We start from the raw sequence: 17,167 nt of genomic DNA on the forward strand, positions 1-17,167 counted from the left end.
AACATGATGCTGCCCCCCTGTACCTCACGGTTGGGATGGTGTCCTTCGGCTTGCAAGCATCCCCTTTTTTCTCCAAACATAACGATGGTAATTATGGCCAAACAGTTATATTTTTGTTTCATCAAACCAGAGGACATTTCTCCAAAAATTACGATCTTTGTCCCCATGTGCAGTTGCAAACCATAGTCTGGCTTTTATATGGCAGTTTTGGAGCAGTGGCTTCTTTCTTGCTAAATTGTCTTTCAGGTTATGTCGATATAGGACTTGTTTTACTGTGGATCTAGATACTATTGTACCTGTTTCCTCCAGCATCTTCACAAGGTCCTTTGCTGTTGTTCTGGGATTGATTTGCACTTTTTGGACCAAAGTACGTTTATCTCTAGGAGACGGAACGCATCTCCTTCCTGAGCGGTATGACGGCTGTGTGGTCCCATAGTGTTTATACTTGAGTACTATGGTTTGTACAGATGAATGTGGTACCTTCAGGCATTTGGAAATTGCTCCCAAGGATGAACCAGACTTGTGGAGGTCTACAATTTTTTCTGTGGATCTGTTTAGACAGTATGCAAATTGGAGTGGGTCTAGGGTTTCTGGGATAATGGTGTTGATGTGAACCATTACCAACCTTACCTTACCAACCAAGGCCTGAGCTACAGCCAGTTAGATTGGGTATGTAATTTAGGTGACATTTTTGTTTTAAAGGTACAGATCATTATTAAGAACAAATTCTTATTTACAATGGTGGCCTACCCCATCCTAACGACACTGGGCCAATTGTGCACCACATATGGGACTCCCAATCAGAGCCAGATGTGACACGGCCTGGATTCAAACCAGGCACTGCAGTGACACCTCTTGCACTGAGATGCAGTGTCTTAGACCACTGCCCCACTCGGGAGCCTTAACAGAACATTGTAGATGAACACATACAAATGTAGCTTTCTGCGCATATAAAGTGAGGTCCAACCCACCATTTGGTATAAGGTGCAATGGTGGGTGAGTGACTTGGCATGTGTAGTAAAGCGCAAGGATGCATGATAAACAGAGTCCAGTCTCTGTAACAACAAGTCACCATAGTCAATTACAGAGAGAAAAGTGGCCTGAACAAGCTTATTTCAAGCCATAAGTGAGAAGGAAACCTTGTTACCAGAATAAAAACCCAATTTCAATTTAAGCTTCCTCACAAGATTATATATATGAACTTTAAAGGACAACTTCTCATCTAACCATATACCTATCAATCACATGTATTCATAAAGCCCTTCTTACATCAGCTGATGTCACAAAGTGCTGTACAGAAACCCAGCCTAAAACCCCAAACAGCAAGGAATGCAGGTGTAGATGCACGGTGGCTAGGAAAAACTCCCTAGGAAGGTCAGAACCTAGGAAGGAACCTAGAGAGGAAACAGGCTATTGGGGTGGCCAATCCTCTTCTGGCTGTGCTGGGTGGAGATTATAACAGCACATGGCCAAGATATTCAAATGTTCATAGATGACCAGCAGGGTCAAATAATAATAATCACAGAGGGTGCAACAGGTCAGCACGTCAGGAGTAAATCAGTCAGTTGGCTTTTCACAGCCGATCATTCAGAGTATCGCTACCGCTCCTGCTGTCTCTAGAGAGTTGAAAACAGCAGGTTTGGGACAGGTAGCACGTCCGGTAAACAGGTCAGGGTTCCATAGGCAGAACTGGAACAGCAGCATGACCAGGTGAACTGGGGACAGCAAGGACTCATCAGGCCAGGTAGTCCTGAGGCATGGTCCTAGGGCTCAGGTCCCTAGAGAGAGAGAGAGAGAGAGAGAGAGGCAGAGACAGAGAGAGAGAGAGAGAGAGAGAGAGAGAGAGAGAGAGAGAGAGAGAGAGAGAGAGAGAGAGAAAGAAAGAGAGAGAGAGAGAGAGAGAGAGAGAGAGAGAGAGAGAGAGAGAGAGAGAGAGAGAGAGAGAGAGAGAGAGAGAGAGAGAGAGAGAGAGAGAGAGAGAGAGAGACTTACAAGAGAGAGAGAGAGAGAGAGAGAGAGAGAGAGAGAGAGAGAGAGAGAGAGAGAGAGAGAGAGAGAGAGAGAGAGAGAGAGAGAGAGAGAGAGAGAGAGAGAGAGAGAGAGAGAGAGAGAGAGAGAGAGAGAGAGAGAGAGAGAGAGAGAGAGAGAGAGAGAGAGAGAGAGAGAGAGAGTACTTACATTCACACAGGACACTGAATAAGACAGGAGAAATACTCCAGATATAACAGACTGACCCTAGCCCCCCGACACATAAACTACTGTAGCATAAATATTGGAGGCTGAGACAGGAGGGGTCGGGAGACACTGTAGCCCCGTCCGACGACAGGGCCAAACAGGTAGGATATAACCCCACCCACTTTGCCAAACACAGCCCCCACACCACGAGAGGGATATCTTCAACCACCAACTTAACATCCTGAGACATCACCGAGTATAGCCCACAAAGATCTCCGACACGGCACAACCCGGAAAGTAGTATAACCTAGAAGTGACAATATTTGGACATAAAGTTTCTGATTTTTGCAATGTTACGTAGATGGAAAAAAAGCTGTCCTTGAAACAGTCTTGATATGTTTGTCAAAAGAGAGATCAAGGTCCAGAGTAATGCCGAGGTCCTTCAACGTTTTATTTGAGACGACTGTACAACCATCAAGATTAATTGTCAGATTCAACAGAAGATCTCTTTGTTTCTTGGGACCTAAAACAAGCATCTCTGTTTTGTCCGAGTTTAAAAGTAAAAAGTTTGCAGCCATCCACTTTCTTATGTCTGATGCTTCTAGCGAGGGCAATTTTGTGGTTTCACCGTGTTTAATTGAAATGTACAGCTATGTGTCATCCACATAGCAGTGAAAGTTAACATTATGTTTCCGAATGACATCACCAAGAGGTAAAATGTATAGTGAAAACAATAATGGTCCTATAACAGAACCTTGAGGAACACCCAAATGTATAGTTGATTTGTCAGAGGACAAACCATCCACAGAGACAAACTGATATCTTTCTGACAGATAAGATCTAAAACCAGGCCAGAACTTGTCCGTGTAGACCAATTTGTGGTTCCAATCGCTCCAAAAGAATTTGGTGCTCGATGGTATCAAAAGTAGCACTAAGGTCTAGGAGCACAAGAACAGATGCAGAGCTTCGGTCTGACGCCTATAAAAGGTATTTTACCACCTTCCCAACTGCAGTCTCAGTGCTATAATGGGGTCTAAAACCAGACTGAAGCGTTTCGTATAAATTGTTTGTCTTCAGGAAGGCAGTGAGTTGATGCGCAACAGCTTTTTTTTTTAATGGGAGATTTGATATAGGCCAATAATTTTTTATATTTTCTGGATCAAGGTTTAGCTTTTTTCAGGCTTTATTACTGCTACTTTTAGTGAGTTTGGTACACATCCGGTGGATAGAGAGGTGTTTATTATGTTCAACATAGGAGGGCCAAACACAGGAAGCAGCTTTTTCAGTGGTTTAGTTGGAATAGGGTCCAGTATACATATTGAAGGTTTAGAGGCCATGATTATTTTCATCAATGTGTCAATGGATATAGTATTAGAAATCTTGAGTGTCTCCCTTGATCCTAGGTCCTGGCAGAGTTGTGCAGACTCAGGACAACTGAACTTTGGAGGAATATGCAGATTTAAAGAGTAGTCCATAATTTGCTTTCTAATGATCATGATTTTTTCCTCAAAGAAGTTAATGAATTTATCACTGCTGAAGTGAAAGCCCTTCTCTTTTGGGGAATGTTGCTTTTTAGTTAGCTTTGCGGCACTATCAAAAATAAATGTAGGATTGTTCATATTTTCCTCAATTAAATAACTACATATTTGTAGGATGAAACTTTTTCAATGGACAAGCCACCAGATGTGACAATGCAAACCTTCTCTGGCTGAGTGCAGGAGATCTGGTAAAGGTCATGCATTTTGTTTTTTGTACATTCAAAACCAGTTTGAGGGGAGGCCTGCACCGACTGTGATGCTGGTCATTTGAACATCTTGGCAATATTCTGTTATAATCTCCACCCGGCACAGCCAGAAGAGGACTGGCCATCCGTCATAGCCTGTTTCATCTCTAGGTTTCTTCTTAGGTTTTGGCCTTTCTAGGGAGTTTTTCCTAGCCACCGTGCTTCTACACCTGCATTGTTTGCTGTTTGGGGTTTTAGGCTGGGTTTCTGTATAGCACTTTGAGATACCAGCTGATGTAAGAAGGGCTATATAAATACATTTGATTTGATTTGATGATTGTGGAGCTCTTCAACAGCCTGAACCAGAGAAGGAGCACATGAATATATGACTGTATCATCTGCATGTAGATGCAACTTTGCTTGTTGCATCCCATTTCCCAAATCATTAATACAAATTGAGAAAAACACAGGAGCTAAAATAGAAGTGTGTGCCCTCAGGCCCCTACTCCACTACCACATATCTACATCACAAAATCCATGTGTATGTGTGTATAGTGTATGTGTTATCTTGTGTTGTATGCATGTGTCTGTGCCTATGTTTTTGCTTCCCAGTCCCTGCTGATCCAAAAGGTGTATTTTTATCTGTTTTTTAAATCTAAATCGACTGCTTGTATCAGTTATTTGATGTGGAATAGAGTTCCATGTAGTAATGTCTCTATGTAGTACTGTAGAATAGAGTTCCATGTAGTTATGGCTCTATGTAGTACTGTGCACCTCCCATCGTCTGATCTGTACCTGGGGACTGTGAAGAGACCTCTGGTGTCATGTCTTGTGGATGCATGGGTGTCTGAGCTGTTAGACAGCTCGGTGCTTTCAACATGTCAATACCTCTCACAAATACAAGCAGTGATAAAGCCAATCTCTCCTCCACTTTGAACCAGGAGATTGACATGCGTATTATTCATGTTTGCTCTCTGTGTACATCCAAGGGCCAGCCGTGCTGCCCTGTTCTGAGCCAATTGCAAGATGTTTTATATATTGGTTATAATCTCAGCCAGGTGTTGTATATATGTGACTCACCACCTGGATTCGGGCTTATGTAGCAAAATTTCAAATGGTATTTTTTACATTGGATAAAAGTAGAGACTCAGAGCTAAAAAGTGATATATCATACCCTGCATTTGAGGAACAATGGGAAATTAATTCTGCTTTGCAAGTTGATCAACTTGTCAACTCACTTTTTAGAAAATTACCTTTAAATGTTTTGGTATCTAGTGAAGAGCTCTTCTTTGTCTACACCCATTCAGCATTGTTCACACCCTCTTAAGCTTTAGCCCCACCCATCTCGTTTCGCTCTCGGAGCGTTCAGATCGCACGCTTGACGCTCTGGCCGATGACATGAAACAGCCTAACCAGCCTTGCTGGCAACAATTTCATGATGCTTTTTTTGCAGACTTTTACTGCAATATTCAACAGGTGTTGTACATACGTCACGTAACGTTAGCGAACGAGCCAGCCAGCTAACGTTAGCTAGTTAAACAACAATGAACACAGTGCCAACAATTCCACAGTGATGGGAGCTAACCAACCACGTTCAATGTTAGCTTTATGTTAACCACGTTCAATGTTAACTTTAGGATCTAACTAGAAAAGCAAATGGCTCTGGGATACAAATAATAACATCAGCTAGGGAGCCAGCCAGCTAACAATAGCTAGCTAGCTAAAAACACTTTAGCTTAAGACATACAGCTAGCTAGCTAGGTAAACAATGAACCTAGCTAGGTAAACAAAGTGCAAGATCACACACACGTCACACAACGTTAGCTAACGAGCAAGCCAGCTAATATTAGCTAGTTAAACAACAATGAACACAGTGCCAAATCATGTCGTTACTACCCTGCATGAATATGCTGGGAGCTAACCAACCAGGTTCAATGTTAGCTAGCTAACATTAGGCTCTAACTATAAAAGCAAAAGGCTCTGAGAAACAAATAATAACGCCTGCTAGGGAGCCAGCCAGCTAAAGTTAGCTAGCTAGCTAACAGTACACTTTTGATTAAAATTAAACTACTTTCTGTCAAAATTAAAAATGTTTAATATCTGAAAATGTAGCAAGCTAATGCAAGACTATCTTAACTCTATACATCATTATGTATGATGTATGTGTCTCCCTGTCAGGAATGCCATGCTCCAGTTGCCCCTAGTTTGAAGATAGGTGTTTTCTCCATCTATTTAGCTATCATACTTTAATTCCACTGATTTCAAAACTTGATCCTCCAGAATGTGGAGAGCAACACTTATGCAGCTCCAATACACAATACATTTTTATTTAAATCTGTGTTTGACAGGATTACCAACACAGACTGACCAGCTCAAATAGACAGAAGCCTTCTATATGGCAGACCAATCTGAACACATCTCTCGGCATGTCCAGCCCACTCATTATCTCAGCCAATCATGGCTAGTAGTAAGGTTGCTGACTTTTTCTGTGGCTTAACCAACAAGGCTCCTAATGTAACCATTTTATTCGTATTTACAGATGGCATACAAGTTTGTTATTAAGGCACATGAAAGTTCACATGTTCCAGAAGGCATTTATGCCAAAAAAACGCATTTTTATTAAAAAATATATATATTTTTACGTTCAAATGGCTGTAACGGTTTTCTTCTGGTGAAAGAGATGCGGACCAATATGCAGCGTGGTTAGTTTTGTACATCTTTAATAAAGATGAAAATACAACAGTCTACAAAACAAGAAACATGAAAAAACCAAAACAGTCCTATCTGGTGCCACAAACACAAAGACAGGAACAATCACCCACAAAACCCAACACAAAACAGGCTACCTAAATATGGTTCCCAATCAGAGACAATGACTAACACCTGCCTCTGATTGAGAACCATATCAGGCCAAACATAGAAATAGACAAACCAGACACACAACATAGAATGCCCACCCAGCTCACGTCCTGACCAACACTAAAACAAGAAAAACACGTAAAAACGATGGTCAGAACGTGACAACGGCTCTCGTGTGAAGTCGTTACTTGCGACATATGCATTGTTTCCTGAATCGGGTGACATATTGGTTCTAATCCCAGTCATGTGTTTTATATATTTGTTCTAATCCAGCCAGGTGTTTTATATATTGGTTCTAATCCCAGTCATGTGTTTTATATATTTGTTCTAATCCAGCCAGGTGTTTTATGTATTTGTATTTATTAGGGATCCCCATTAGCTGCTGCCACTCTTCCTACGGTCCAAACACCAAAGCACCCACATTACATATACAGTGGGAAGAAAAAGTATGTGAACCCTTTAGAACCACATGGATTTCTGCCTAAATTGGTCATAACATTTTATCTGATGTTTATAACAGAAATAGACAAACCCAGTCTGCGTTAAACTAATAACACACAAACAATTATATTTTTTACGTCTTTATTGAACACACCGTGTAAACGTTCACAGTTTCAGGTTGGAAAAAGCATATGAATCCCTGGATTTAATAACATTTTGCCCCTCCTTTGGCAGCAATAACTTATTGGTTTGAATTCCAGACAGGTGTTTTTTGTGTTGGTTATAATCCAGCCATATGTTCTATAAATTGCTTCTAATCCCAGCCAGGTGTTTTATAAATTGGTTTCAATCCCAGCTAGGTGTTTTATATATTGGTTCTAATCCAGTCAGGTGTTTTATATAATGGTTCTAATCTAGCCAATTGTTTTAGAAATTGGTTCTTATCCAGCCAGGTGTTTTATATATCTGTTCTAATCCAGTCAATTGTGTTATGTATTAGTTCTGATCCACCCAGGGGTTTTATATATTGGTTCTAATCCAAGCCAGCTGTTAATATATTGGTTCTAATCCAGCCAGGTGTACACGGGATCCCAGTTCACTATCCCTTGGATTATGCGGATGAACACAGGTACCTATGCCTGCCTGGCTCAGAACACATACCTCAACACCCGCACTCGCAAGACCATCAGCCTCACCGTCTTCTGTGAGTAACCTCTGACTTCTAAACCCCGAACTCTAACCCTTGACCTTTAACCCCTGATCCCCATCTCTCGAATTTAAATGTGTTGCATTTCAAAGTGCTTAAACACATAAAATAATAAAAGATAAAAACTAGGCAAAACAAAATTGTAAAACAAAATTAGACCAAATAAAATAGTAAAACAATAATTAAATACTAACAGTCTATCTGAGATTAATACAAATATATAAAAATAAGATACACCTATGAAATGGGAGAGTTAATCAAATAGATTGTATGTCTAAAAACACCATACAGTATGTAACAGCACAGCTAAAAAAAATTTTTTTAATAACCTTCTCAAAGGCAGCGTCACCAAACGTTTTAGTTTTGACCGTTGAACAACTAAAAGGCCAGTGCCAGATGATTTGAGGGACCAACTGGGCACGTATGTGAACCACCACGTGGATTCAGCCCTTTGTAGCAAAATTTGCAATTGTGTTTTTTACATTGGATAAATGTAGCGACTCAGGGCTCTAAAATGTTATATTATACAATGTAGTTGAGTAATCATGGAAAAGTAATTCTGCTTTGAAAAGTTGATAAACTAGTAACCCTCACTTTTGAGAAAATATGGTACACTACCTGCAGAGCTCTTCTTCGTCTACACCCATTCAGCATCATGCATACTCTTAAGCTTTAGCCCCACCCTTTTTTTAAGGATTCACATGTGAGGCCATGTGCAAAATAAAGTGAAAACGATAGTGTAGTAAACAATCCGATTTCAAGACTAAAAGTGGTGAAAGTAGTAGCAAAAAGTAGAAGTAAAAATACACTTTACCTTGGCCTATATCCTAATCTGACTTTGGTGCAGGTCATGTTGTTCTTCACATTACCGTCTCTGTGTATATAACAAAGTATTGAGATAAACTTTTGTTATTGACCAAATACTTATTTTCCACCATAATTTGCAAATAAATTCATTAAAAATCCTACAATGTGATTTTCTGGATTTTCTTTCTCATTTTGTGGTCATAGCCACCTTCCGGAGACACCTGAAACCCCACCTCTTCAAGGAATACCTAGGATAGGATAAAGTAATCCTTCTCACCCCCCCCCCCTTAAATGATTTAGATGCACTATTGTAAAGTGGCTGTTCCACTGGATGTCAGAAGGTGAATTCACCAATTTGTAAGTCGCTCTGGATAAGAGCGTCTGCTAAATGACTTAAATGTAAATGTAATAGTTGAAGTGTACCTATGATGAAAATTACAGGCCTCTCTCATCTTTTTAAGTGGGAGAACTTGCACAATTGGTGGCATGACTAAATACTATTTGCCCCACTATAACTACTGAGCACTCATCTACTGACCACAACTACTGACCAAAACCACACAATGTCTGCTGACCACAACCACAGAACTGCTGACCAGATCTATTGACAACAACCACACAGCTACTGACAACAACCACACAACTTCTGACCACAACCACACAACTACTGACCACAACCACAGAGAAACGTCTGACAGCAAAGGTGGAGAGCTGGTTGATGTGACCACATCTTGTGACCATAACCACATAACTACTAACCACAACCACGTAAGGTCTGACCACACATCTTACTACTAACCATATCCACAAAACTTTTGACCACAACCACACAACTACTGACCACAACTACTGAACCACACGACTACTGTCCATTACTACTGACCACTATTGACTATAGATGGGAATTGTACATTATTTCACTGTTCAAATAATATAATTAAAGTACAACTTTTTAAACTTCTTTCACTACTACAAAAATACTTTAGCACGCCCCACAGCTTTACTATTAAAGTTACAATATATAGTATAGTTCTTAAATGGTAAAAAATTCTTAAATGGTAAAAAGCTGATTTTGTCACATTACAGATGTGTGAGTCTAAAATCACACCTAGGTTTTTAGCCTGCTGGGTTGCAATAGTGCCAGAGAATTTGACTGACTGTCTAGGCCAGGCTATTGTGCAATAGTGCCAGAGAATTAGTTTATCTCTATAGGCCACAGATTTGTCTTTGTTGAACAAAAGGAAGTTTTCTGAAAACATTTTAGTGATACTTTCTGCTGCTTCTCTCTCTCCTCTCCATATGGTATCGCTTCACACACACAAACACAAACACACACAAACACATAGACAATAACAAAACAGTCAACACAGTGTTGTGCTGTATATTGTCCCCCTGTCCCCCAGACCCTCCAGATGGTTCCCCCTCCTGCTCTGTTCAGCCAGCAATGAACTACTCCTCCCTCAACCTGACCTGTTCATGGCCGGGGGGCCTGCCCTCCCCTTCACTACGCTGGACCACAAACCTTCTGTCCCTTGCACAGGTACACACACAAGCACACACATATACACATGCACACACGCAGAAAGGCTCCTAGCAAATTCAATTCTTGTTGTTCTGGTTGTTATTGCATCAGGGAGGGGCGTGGCCAGCCAACAATGTCTCCGTACTGCAGTCTGGATCCCAGACCTCCAACAACTCTCTGTTCACCTGCCTGGGGATGCACCCTGCTCTCAACACCTCCACACAATGCACTGCACGGGCCTGTAAGTCTCACGCACGCACATAGATATACACATACATATACATGTGGCATACATATCTCTCTCTCTCTCTCTCTCTCTCTCTCTCTCAGGGTCTCCTTATGGTGAGCCAGTGTGTTCTGCTTATGCCACCGGTAAGAACCAATACCTGCTGCTGTCCTGCTCCTGGGAAGGTAACCATGACCATCACAAAAACAAGCACTAAGACCACAACAACATCCACAACCACAATCATAACAGCAATGAAAATATTGTTATTGTAGGTGGGTCTCCCAGGTCCATAGTGTGGTGGGAGGGGCCTAAAGAAGAGGGCAGGGGCCAAGGAGTGGAGACCTCTAACATCCTGGTACTTCGTTCTAACTCCACCCAGAACGGACAGGCCTACACCTGCTACGCCAAACACCCCCTGGACACACACACCAGGACCTGCAGCCTTAGACTGGGTAAGCACATACACACAAACCAATAAGGTCCATCTATTTTCAACCTATTTTTGACTCTTTCCACGTGGTTACAGGTTTTGGAAACAGAATGAACAGTTTAGAAATGAATTCCAACTCGTTAAGCTATTTCAAAATCAAATCAAATTGTATTGGTCACATACACATGATTAGCAGATATTAATTCAAGTGCAGCAAAATTCTTGTGCTTCTAGTTCCAACAGTGCAGTAATATCGAACAACTAATCTAACAATTCCCAACAACTACCAAATACCCACAAATCTAAAGGGGTGAAGGAGAATATGTACATATACTGTAAATACATGGATGAGCGATGGCAGAGCGGCATAGGCAAGGTGCAGTAGATGGTATAAAATACAGTATATACATGTGATATGAGTAATGTAAGATATGTAAACATTATTAAAGTGGCATTATTTAAAGTGGCATTGTTTAAAGTGATTAGTGATCCATGTATTAAAGTGTCCAGTGATTGGGTCTCAATGCAGTATATGCATGTGATATGAGTTATGTAAGATTTGTAGACATTATTGAAGTGGCATTATTTAGACTGGAATTGTTTAAAGTGACCAGTGATTGGGTCTCAATGTCGGGCAGCAGCCTCTCTGAGTTAGTGGTGGCTGTTTAACAGTCTGATGGCCTTGAGATAGAAGCTGTTTTTCAGTCTCTCGGTCCCAGCTTTGATGCACCTGTACTGACCTCGCCTTCTGGATGATGGCGGGGTGAACAGGCAATGGTTCGGGTGGTTATTGTTCTTGATGATCTTTTTGGGCTTTCTGTGACATCGGGTGCTGTAGGTGTCATGGAGGACAGGTAGGTTGCCCCCGGTGATGCGTTGTGCAAACCGCTCCACCCTCTGTAGAGCCTTGTGGTTGAAGGCGGAGCAGTTGGTTGCTGTACCAGGCTGTGATACAGCCCGACAGGATAATCTCGATTGTGCATCTTTAAAAGTTTGTCAGGGTTTTGGGTAACAAGCCAAATTTCTTCAGCCTCCTGAGGTTGAAGAGGCGATGTTGTGCCTTCTTCACCACACTGTCTGTTTGGGTGGATCATTACAGTTTGTCCGTGATGTTTCCCGGTTCCGGGTTGGAGCGAGCGGTCGCATCTACAGGAACGGTCCGCAGGTAGTATAACTTTTCATTACATTTTCTTACATTTCATTATAGTACTGACCCTTTGATTTGTCTAATCTTAGCAATTTCTTCTTAGCCTCTGCTGTCTTTTCCTCAAAGATCCACGTAATTATCTCCTTTGTTTTGTTGATGTTGAATGCTAACGTCCACCGTCTTTAGCACTAGAAACTATTACACTCCAACTGCCCTCACCTCCTAGTGTAGTGTTGTCTCATAGTTGTCTTTGGTGTCTTCGTATCCAAGATAATTGTGTAGTTTCATCTGCAAACTTGATGATTATTAATTTACCTAGGTTAGCTAGCCAGCTATTTGGCCTTAACGTAGCAGTTGTAGGTGAACAGGCCAAGTCTAGGAAGGAACTTCAACAACAACACCCTTGTCCAATCTCCAGGGGCCTCCACAGGTTAGCAAAGTGGAGATGTTCATTTCCACTTACATTCAGTACAACGGTTTGACCTGTTTGATTGTAGGCTGCTACATAGCCCTTTGTATCTAAGAATTGTGTAGTCCAGGATCAGTTAGCACAGGGATTGTCGTTCTTTGAGACGTAATCCACTGCCTGCAGCTTGATGCATGTAGAAACTATTACACTGGACGGGTACTATGGTGTTGAATGCTGCCAGCTGCCTACAAAGTCAATGAACAGCCATTCTTCCACATACTGTATCATTTCAATCATTTTGTCAATAAGATTCTTGCTAGGGCTTAACTTTCTGAACATTTGAGATGGTGATTGTCATTCATCTTTGCATTGGAGCCTCTTCTGTAGCCTGTCAACTATGTGTCTATCTATCCCTGTTCTCTCCTCTCTGCACAGACCATGGGTCACAGGGTGGCCGGCCACCCTAATCTGGTGTCCCAGCGGAGATATGATCCAGGTTCCGGAGCCTCTGGAACTGCCGATTGCGGCCAACAAGCAGAGTTCATCTCAGATGCCTCCCTCCAGTCCCTCGAGTTCTTGGCACGGACGGAAACATGGATCACCACAGTTCACTGTTACTCTTTGCTCTTCTTGTCCGCCCACGTGCAGGACACCCCGAGAGCTTCTGGCCATCTGGGGTGTGGCATCTGGGGATCCTCAGACTAGGAAGGGTCATTCTCTCTTTCTCCCCTTACCCAATATGCCTCCTTTGAATTCCATGCTGTCACACCAGCCCTTTCAGCTTAACATCCTTATCATTTATGCTCTCCAGGACACGGTTCATCAATGAGCTTGATGGATGCTGTGATGGTTCATGATTGCGTCCTGAGGCCAGCTCACCTCTCACAGTCCTGGGGTTAACATGTTTAAATGTTTTACTCACACCCTCTCACCTTCCCCCACGGACAAGGCAGGCAATACGCAGACCTTTCTTTAGCTAGATGCTGTTCTTCCACTAACCTCATTATCCTCCAAGTCTGACCACTAAGTATCCTTTTTTAGTTTGTCATGGAACACTTCCCACACTGTCGGATGGTATCCATGGCGTGGCTCTCTTTGTTCCTTTTCCAGTCCTATGATTTCCTGCTCATACCTTCTAAACCTGATTCTGTATCAACCCTCCGTCTTCCCTTTCTGCATCCTTTGAAACTATGTCCCCTATCCTCCACCTTGTCCCTGTCCGTGGCTCGACGATTTTGCTTGCTTGATTGCCTTGCGGATGGAATAACTCGCCTCCCTACGGACTGTTTCATATTCAGCCTATCTGTCCTGACCTAAAGCCACTTCCTAACCCTAACTAACATCTGTCTAATAGGACATCTACTGCAGGTTTATCTAATAGTATAATCGACAGGTACTGGGTTTAAGTCTAATAGTGGTTCTAGACATGTACCCTGTGGTTTCCAGATAACAGTCTAGTAGACATGTACTGGGTTGAATTAACAGTATAATAGACATGTACTGGGTTTAACTAACAGTTTAATAGACATGCACTGGTTTCAACTAACAGTCTAAAATACATGTCCCTGGGTTTAACTAACAGTCTCCAAAAGACATGTACTGGGTTTAACTAAGAGTCTCCAAAAGACATGTCATTCAACTGGGTTTACATGGTGTCTGTATATTATATATGCAGTGATTGACTCCCTCCCCTCACCCGGTGCCTAGATTCGCAAAGAGTTAGCAGCAGGTAATTGGCACCAGATTGTGGGCAGTGCATGTGTGTGTGACTTCCTGTGTGTGTGAACCAGACAATTCTGATTGTGTGTGTGTGTGTGTGTGTGACATGTGTCAAACACAGTGTGTGTGTGTGTGCGTATAGAGGCTCCAGTCTTGTTGACCCAGCGTATGTGTGGTGTCTGTGTTTGAGGGCAGTGATGTCCAGCTCACCTGTATCCTGCAAGCTAACTATCCTCCGGTCAATCAGATTGTCTGGTTCAACAACCGGAGACAGGAAGTCATACAGGTACATGCCCTGCCCCCTCTGAATCTGGTGCCAATTACCTGCTGCTAACTCTTTGCGAATCTAGGCCAGGTTACTGTAAATTACTTTGAGGGTTTGGCCAGGCTGCTGTGAAGTACTTTGGATTCTAATTTACTGTAAATTATTTTGAGGGTCTAGGCAAGGGTACTGTAAATAATTTTGGGGGTCTAGCTAACTGTAAAGTATTTTGAGGGTCTAGGCAAGGGTACTGTTGGTTAACTGGTTAACAAGTGTTATGCTTTACACCCCCTGCTATATTGAGGATAAAGAGATTATTGCCTAACAGAACACAAAGGGTGTTCTTTAATGGAAGCCTCTCAAACATAATCCAGGTAGAAGCAGGAATTCCCCAGGGTAGCTATTTAGGCCCTTTGCTTATTTCAATGTTAACTAATGACATGTCACTGGCTTTGAGTAAGGCAAGTGTGTCTACATACGCGGATGACTCAAAACTATACACATCAGTTACTACAGCAACTGAAATGACTGCAACACTTAACAAAGAGCTGCAGTTAGTTTCAGAATGGGTAGCAATGAATTAGTTAGTCCTAAATATTTCCAAAACTAAAAGCATTGTATTTGGGACAAATCATTCACTAAACCCTAAACCTCAATTACATCTCGTAATACATAATTTGGAAATTGAGCAAGTTGAGGTGACTAAACTAATTGGAGTAGCCCATGATTGTAAACTGTCATGGTCAAAACATATTGATACAACGTTAGCTAAGATGGGGAGAAGTCTGTCCATAATAAAGTGCTGCTCTGCCTTCTTAACAACACCATCAACAAGGCATGTCCTACTGGCCCTGGTTTTGTCGCATCTGGACTACTGTTCAGTTGTGAGGTTATGTGCCACAAAGAGGGACTTGGGAAAATTTAATTGGCTCAGAACAGGGCAGCACGGCTGGCCCTTAGAAGTACACAGAGAGCTAATATTAATGACATACATGTCAATCTCTCATGGCTCAAAGTGGAAGAGAGATTGACTTCCTCATTACTTGTTTTTGTAAGAGGTGTTGACAAGATGAAAGTACCGAGCTGTCTGTTTAAAATACTAGCACACAGCTCGTACACCCATACATACCCCACAAGAAAAGCCACCAGAGGTCTCTTCACAGTCCCCATGTCCAAAACAGACTATGGGAGGCGCACAGTACTACATAGAGCCATGACTACATGGAACTCTATTCTACATCAGGTAACTGATGCAAGCAGTGGAATCAGATTTTAAAAGCAGGTAAAAATACATCTTATGGAACCACGGGTACTGTGAAGTAACACAAATATAGGCACAGACACATGGATACACACACATGATAATATACGCACTATACACACACATACACATGGATTTTACATTGTTGATATGTGGTAGTGGATTATGGGCCTGACGGCACACACTTACTGTGTTGTGAATTCTGTAATGAATGTATTGCAATATTTTAAAAATTGTATAACTGCCTAAATTTTGCCGGACCCCAGGAAAAGTAGCTGCTGCCTTGGCTAATGGGGATCCATAATAAATACAATACAAAAATACTGTAAAGAATGTTGGCGGTCTAGGTTAATGTAATGTACTTTGAGGGTCTAGGCCAGGCTATTGTAAATTACTTCAGGGGTCTAGATTACTGTTGTCAGGCTCTTCTTCCTCCTCCTCTAATGAGGAGGAGTAGTAAGGATCGGAGGACCAAAGCGCAGCGTGATGTGAATACATTCTTTTAATGTAAGACGAAATAACACAAAGTACACTAAACAAACAAAATAACAAAATGAACATGACCACTATCAACTCTGAGTGCAAACATGCAACCTTCATAGACATAGATAACAACCCCTTAAATATACAAAAGCCCTAGACAGGGCAAAAACATACATATGTTTTCTTTTTACCTCTATTTAAGGTGTAGGAACAGTGGTTTAACTGCCTGGTCAGGGGCAGAATGACAGATTTGTACCTTGTCAGCTCAGGGATTTGAACTTGCAACGTTCCGGTTACTAGCCCAACGCTCTAACCACTAGGCTACCCTGCTGCCCCGTATTCACCCATGTCGCACTCTGACCTAACCAAAATAAAGAAAACAAAGAATACTAAGGTCAGGGCGTGACAACTGTAAAGTACTTTGAGGGTCAAGATTACTGTAAAGTACACTACAGTGCACTACATGACCAAAGGTATGATCATTTATTGAACATCTCACTTAATAATAATGGGCATCAATATGGACTTGGTCCCCCCTTGAGAGAGAGAGAGAGAGAGAGAGAGAGAGAGAGAGAGAGAGAGAGAGAGAGAGAGAGAGAGAGAGAGAGAGAGAGAGAGAGAGAGAGAGAGAGAGAGAGAGAGAGAGAGAGAGAGAGAGAGAGAGAGAGAGAGAGAGAGCATAGCTTTATGACATGATAAACTTACACAAATGCTTGTCTAGCGTTGGCTGTAACGCATATTTTGAAAATCTGAGATGACAGTGTTGTTAACAAAAGGCTAAGCTTGTGTTTGAATATATTTCATTCATTTCATTTGCGATTTTCATGAATAGGAAAAGTTTCATCGTAATCAAAGCCTAGAAATTCGTTTGAGGCTATGATTACGATCCCGGATCCCAGATTGCTCGTCGCAAAAGGTTAACGGGATTGATGTGACAACAGCCAGTGAAAGTGCAGGGCGCCAAATTCAAACAACAGAAATCTCATAATTAAAA

General features: G+C 41.8%; 1 pseudogene; it reads left to right on the forward strand.

Annotated features, from left to right (window-relative positions):
* LOC135543718 (V-set and immunoglobulin domain-containing protein 10-like 2) overlaps positions 1-17,167 on the forward strand; it is a 136,828-nt pseudogene that overhangs the window by 93,682 nt on the left and 25,979 nt on the right.

The sequence above is a fragment of the Oncorhynchus masou genome, chromosome 8, assembly GCF_036934945.1.
Source record: "Oncorhynchus masou masou isolate Uvic2021 chromosome 8, UVic_Omas_1.1, whole genome shotgun sequence".
In the NCBI taxonomy this organism is placed as follows: Eukaryota; Metazoa; Chordata; class Actinopteri; order Salmoniformes; family Salmonidae; genus Oncorhynchus; species Oncorhynchus masou.